At 30.3% G+C, this 6,805-nt stretch overlaps 1 long non-coding RNA gene across 2 annotated transcripts; it reads right to left on the bottom strand.

The window, feature by feature from the left end:
- On the bottom strand, positions 1,295-4,713 carry LOC109230656. Of its 2 annotated transcripts, none has more exons than XR_002068700.1 (2): positions 4,430-4,713; positions 1,295-4,335 (listed from the first exon to the last, which is right to left on the bottom strand). It is a non-coding gene; the product is annotated as an uncharacterized LOC109230656 (long non-coding RNA). The 2 variants fall into 2 exon arrangements; XR_002068701.1 differs by having other exon boundaries at positions 1,295-3,361.

Below are 6,805 nucleotides of genomic sequence, written 5' to 3'. Positions count from 1 at the left end.
AATAAGGATATCAGAGGACGACAAACTTGTGTGTGAGAGATTTTCTGTGTGTTTTTTGTTGCTTAAAAAAGAGGCGAAATCAAATACTATCAAATTAATTAAAAGAACATTTTCACTCAAATATTTTCCATGGAAAATGTCCATGACTTTCGTCAAACCTAACGCAGTAGCTAGTGAAACGAAAAGCTATTAGAAAGTCCATTATGTTCTATAACTAACGTAAATTTCAAGAATAAAATCAGTAAAATAGTGGCTATATATATTTTCATAGATGGGGTGATAAACCAGCAGATATCTCAACAGAAACCCTAGTTCTTGGTAAGGCAAGTTCAAAGGAACTGACAGACATGCTCGTAGACCAATTAATTAAAAACATAGAGCTTCTCATTAATTAATTAATGATCATCTCATCCCATCTAAAGGCACACTTAACGCTGACTATCCAAACTCCAAAGATATTAGGGATTAGTGCCAGAAATAATATGAAAAGGCAAGAGGAAAGAAAGGCTACGTAGATTTCTGCGACACAAGCTTGTTAATCTTCTGTTAACAGTCCTCTTTGGAAGTCCAACATCTAAGAGAAGAAAAAATCACGAAAACATAGATATCTAGAAGTTAACATATACATATATATATATATATATATGGGAAATTGGGACATCAATTTTATGTTTTGTCCTAGTAGCATGAACTGAAAACAGAAGTGGGGAGAGAGAATCTGATGGTACTTAAAGAAAGATGTTTAATCAGTAACTAATTTTTATTATTTCGAAACTATAACCATCTTCAGATTAAAAAAAGTCTTCATTTTGTTTCTTTCAAAACCATAGCCGTTACGATAAAAGATAAGAAAACAATAGAAAAGAATTAATGCATAGATTAATGTACAATTGTCTGAATCTAGAAAAGACAGGAGAGAACTTTTCTAAGACTTTCTGGAGCGAATTAGTTAACGAAAAATTAATGGAAGATATCTGAAGATAAAAGGAATCGTTATACCTGACTATAATATGTTAATTAGTTACTATTTTAACCATGTACTATCATTTAATGCTTATTATAAGGATTTTAGCTTTAATTATCTCATAAAGGACGTGCAAATATCTTTTATATCATATCACTAGATATAAGTAGCCCGGGCCCAAAGCCAGCTTTGATATTTTTTTTATGCATATGCCTTTTCCGCTCCTAATTTTTTTCCGTAGGTACTGGTCAATTTAGAGTTGTCAGCATCAAATAATTGGCATATGTGCACTGGAAAAAGAAAAGAACTTAATAGAGAACGTAAAATGCATCACGCAACTTAAATGCAGCTTATTCTTATATAATTATCCTCTTTTTACCAATAACAAAAGATACAAATACAGTAACTGGAATGAAAAATTAACTGAAAAACAAAAATTTTAAACTCAAGATAATGGATCTTGCAATAGATTAAATGAAGATGACATGTTGCTTTTAAACTGTGCAAGTATCACTAAAACATGACGCATAAGGAACACATAGAATGTTCTTTAAAGAAACCGTTTTCAGACTTCTAGATCTCATCTTAGAACAATCACAGCAAGATCGACATTCCTAGAGAATTCACTTGGTGAACCATGGCAGTTTTGGGAGCCTGAACCTCTGGAGAAAATTTTCAGAGCTTCGTGCTACAGACTTTGGGTGGAATAGAATTTCACTTGTCAGATTCTGCATAAATTCTTTTCTGTCTGTTCCAAATATCAAACTTCTGAGAAATACATTACTGTATAGCACAGATCATAATAAATCCTGGCCAAAGATATCTTAAGCTTTTTAATCATTACTCAATAAAAGGGATTAAACATCCTGATAAGCAAAAGTGATAGAGTAGAAACTATTATACACCCTTCTTTTTATTCTTTTTGGGTGCAGATTACCATTCAAAAGTATCAGCTAAAAGAGTAGTTTGCTAATGCAATTCAAGAATTCAAAGTTTAATGGATTGAAACAATTGGCCTACAATATTTAGTAAGCGGGAAAAAAGAAAATCAGACAAGATTTAAAAGGTCTACCAAATTTTGAGTGTAACAACTTTAGGAGGGCTTACTCTTGCACTCTTTGACTATAGCACATGCATTCCTGAAATATATGTCAAAAGTTACACCCTTTCTAGCAAAATTCGATTTGTTGCCATTATCATTTACCCCATTCTCATGAGTAGTTCAAAATTAATAAGATACAAAAGTTTGATTGGTAAACAAAATTTAAATAAGTAAATAAAATTTCAATTGGCCATTTGAATTTCTTTTACCATGGTCACTGTGCTCGTGAGATTAATGAATATAAAAGGAAGAAAAGTTTATCAACTTCTTACCTCCCTAAAATGAGGTATTTTTATACATAGATGGAGGGAGCTGCCTGAAGAGGTTAAAGGGCGGTTAAGGATGGATAAATTGCTTGCAATTATCATCTTTCAGGTCTAAACAGCAAAAAGGATATACTATTTTTAAAAACTAATAACAAGAATACATGTCTAAGTTAGGAATGATAAGGTTGTACAGAGCTAATGTAAATGGAGTTCTTCGTGATCTTAGATTTTAAGAATTGGGTGGCGGTACATTGTTTCGGAGAAGGTAGGCTCAAAGTTCTCTTTCTTATGTAATCGTGTTTGAGCATATATAACCATTTCCACTCAAAACCAAGCTGGGCAGTTCCTTTAAAAAAGAGGACCACTATTAACAACTGGTGAAAAAATAAATATCATCTTGAACGGGAAACTGCTTCGATCATAGTTGAAGACTGGTAAAACCATTCAAACTATCAAAAGAAGAATAAGATTAGAGCAGAGTGCTAGTACAATATAGGCATGCAAAAACAGGAGAAAAAAACTATTCAAATGCTGATATATTATCTTTTTCTTTTTTCCTTTTTTTAAAGGTAAGTAGCATAAATTCCTGTGTATTCTAATCTCAATGCTCTTCTCCCAAGCAATCCTTAGAATCTCAATCAAGTGGACGTGCTATATAATCAAATAGTTAATCTATTAGTGTGCCTAAAACATCAACGACATTCAAGTTAAACTTCACATGTTATCTCACATTATTGTTACAAGATGAGCTTAACTAATTAACACATTGGCCTTATTATCAATATTATTAACTCAAACACTCAAAGATTAGAAAAAATATCATGTGAAAGCATTCAAACATCCAAAGATCGAATGAAACACATTTTATTTATTGCATCAAAAGCTATTGCATTAAACACTGAAATGTCAGCCTTAATATCTTGCATTATGGCCTTTATTGAATCCATTTGGAACTCCAAAAGTTTGCCCCCATTCTTTACAGAACCTCAACTGTTTTTTTAAACATCATCTAACCAAAGCAACCATCTCCTAAAAGAACATACATGTAAGCCCGAGAAATCAAAAAATTATTTAAAAGCACAGTTGTATAGAAACAATCCTATTCAACAACTCAAAATTAGGATTTCTGTCCACATTCAGTTTAACTAACACAGAATTAAATGAAAAGAAGTGGCTTCATGCCTTTATCTTTTGTCAAGAAAAGGAATTCACAAGAATGTTATAACCAAAAAAGAATGTGAAAACTGTACCATATGTTTAGAAGTCATTGATTTTCAAATATCATCAGATAAACAAAATAAAGTTAGATGTAACAAGCACAACCAAATCTTTTGCATTCAACACTTTTTAGCTACTTTTTATACTAAAAAGGTAAGAACACGAGCAGCTAATGCTTTTTGCTAATGCTTAATGCACCTGAAATTGGTACATCATAAACTCACACATAATTATATTCAAGATAAGTCGAGTAACTCCAATTCAAGATTGATTACTAATATTTCTTGTCTAATGACATAACAAAAAAGTTAAAAGGCTCATACTATCTGTAAACAGTCATCGCATTGACAATAAGCTTTATATTTGATGCACGTAAGGTGTATTCATCACTGGAAGCACCAAGAAGGTGTTGATACAAAAGATAAGAGAACAGGATATCTAAGAGCATAAAAAATAAAATGAATGATCGGTTTACCTCTAAATATACTTGGCACAACAAAAACAGAAAGAGAACGTAAAATATGTGCCTAATCTTCGTGGAAGGATTTTCTAATACTTCTACACGGTATGAGTACTGTTAAACATACTTGTTTATATATGCAAGAATACGTGTATCAACAACTTCATAGAATGAAGGAGCGAAAAACTTGGCCTTTCTGCTGAAGCCATTCGTTAGGGCGGCGGAGTTACCAGTAATGTCGGTTTTTACTGCAGCTCTACTATTTGAATCTGATTATAATGCTGATTTGTTTATTTACACTATTCTAACATCCCAATTTAGAATCCTGGTGAAATTACAGAATCCCAAGAAAGAATAAAAGCTTAATTACAAATTTATAACCAAAAAAATAGATGCAAACACTTGAATTAATCAATTACCTTTTTGAAGCAGTTGGACCTTCAGAGCAAGCGAAACCCAATTTCAGCATTCAAATACTTGGTTAAGAACTCAATAAATCGAACTCAAATTTCAAGCAACGCCACTTTTGTTTGAGATTCCACAAATCAAAGTCGAATTTTACGGTTTAGAAACAAAAGAAAATTCTAGACGAATAATGATCGGAGAGTTTGAGAGAGACTGTGTGTGTGTGAGAGAGAGAGAGAGAGAGAGAGACGAAGAGCCTAAAATGAGACCGAAAAGTGACAATCAAAAAAGAACTGGCCTGAGATGTTGAAATGACAACTTTGCCCTTGGTCGACCAACTTTATATATATACTAGTAAGGATGGCCCATGCTTAGCATGGACCCAATAATACTATGCTTAAGCATTGGGCCCAATAATACTATGTTTAGGTTGTGCTAATTAGTATGTGTATAAATTTTCTACTTAATTTATATGCACCGGTAATATAAAATTTTACTTAAAATATCAAGTTATTAAAATAGTTATGGATAGTTTCTTAGACGATGCTACTTTTGTTCAAAATAAGTACTTCTAAGCTTTGACATAACCATTAAAAGAATCATTTAATAGCATTAATAAAAATGTTATCGAATTAAGTTATCCTTTATATCTTCTTAAATTACTCTTTGTATATATTCATATTTTGTAGATTATTTATTGGTTCAAGGATAATTTGGGAAAATACTAATTAATGCCTTTTTGATTTTTTTAAAGTCTTAATTACTTTTTTCAAATTAAATTAGCCTAAATAAAATGTATTGTCGATCATAGAAAAGTCCATAAAAGCTACTAAATGTACTGGTAAGACACCATATAATGCCTCAAAAGCCTATATATATACCCTTTAAAGCTATTTAAAAATTAATTAGAAAAATAACTTTACAAGCAAGGTCATTAATTATTTTTCTTTTTGACGTTAAGTTGGATTCTATTTTGTTCTACTATTTTTTTTAATAAGATTTTAGAGATGAGTATTGCTAAAGTTGGATTAATATTAATTTACATTGGTAGAAATGAAAGATTAATTTTAATCTAAAACCATGAGCTTCCCTTGTTTACCAAAAGAAGGACTCTAATTTTAATTTAATAGATTTTAAAAATAAATATGTTGAAGTTAGATATATTTTTCTTTATTACGAAGGAAAAACTTTGAAAAAATATAAAAATATATTTTTTATTTATTATGAAGTTCATGTTTAAGAAGGAAAAAATTGAGACTACAAGTGCCCAAAGAATAAGCTAGACATGATTAATTATAAATTTGTGAGAAGGCGAAAGTTAAATTTATATAATTCCAACTTCAAATAAATTCCTTTCACCTTTTTTGATGATGGTTAGATGGAATTCACATTATAACTGTAAATGAATAAAAGCTACTAACAATATAATCTAATCTTAAGATATTTATGTTAAACTCATACATATTGCCAAATATTCTATTGTTTTTTTCCATTCAAGTACTTTCTTTGTACGTTTAATTATATTTTCTCTAAATAAAAGTCGAAAGTCTTCGACGTAAAAGTTGATACGTAAATTATAGGTTTAAGTTTAAAGGTAAATCTACGTATAAAGATCATTAGAATTGTAAGTATTTTTATGTAGTTTTCACCTTTAGTTTTATATTTGGTACACTTAAACTAAATTTTTCACTAAGTGTTTCAAATGACTGTTAAGGTGCAAACTAATACTCACGTATAAATAAGAACTTCAGTGGGCCATTTCTTCAATAAGTTGTACAATACAAATGGTTCTACGCTTGCAAAATGATAGGAAGTGTAAAGCAAAGACTCAGATGGACCACTTCAATAAAGTTTTGGAAACTATGGTGATGTATGATGAGAATAAGCAAGGGGTAATTTGGTCAAGTCACTCAAAGATTTATATGGCAGCTACAGTAATCTATCTTTTGGCCAATCACATTGCTCATTTTAAGTGAAGTTACCGAAACGCCTTGATGTGCCAAGCAGGCATGTTGACCATACACTCCTTATCCTTCTTATATAATAGTAATGATATATATAATATATATATATATATATATATATATATATATATATATAATATATAATTTATTATTATATATATATATTAGGTGGAACTAAAATTTTGTCGGGGAACCCCAGTAGGGGTGTCCGAAAAACCGAACCAACCGACCAAACAAAAGGACACTTTTTAGGTTTGGTTTTGGTTTTGAATTTTAAAAATCGATCAAATTTGATTTGGTTTTGATTTTAATCGAAAAAAACCGAACCAAACCGACTATAAAATTAGCTACTTAAATTTATTATATATATATATATATATATATATATATATATATATATATATATATATATATATATATATACAA

Source organism: Nicotiana attenuata, chromosome 1 (assembly GCF_001879085.1).
Source record: "Nicotiana attenuata strain UT chromosome 1, NIATTr2, whole genome shotgun sequence".
NCBI classification, from domain to species: Eukaryota; Viridiplantae; Streptophyta; class Magnoliopsida; order Solanales; family Solanaceae; genus Nicotiana; species Nicotiana attenuata.
This window is presented reverse-complemented; position numbering and strand designations above follow the sequence as displayed.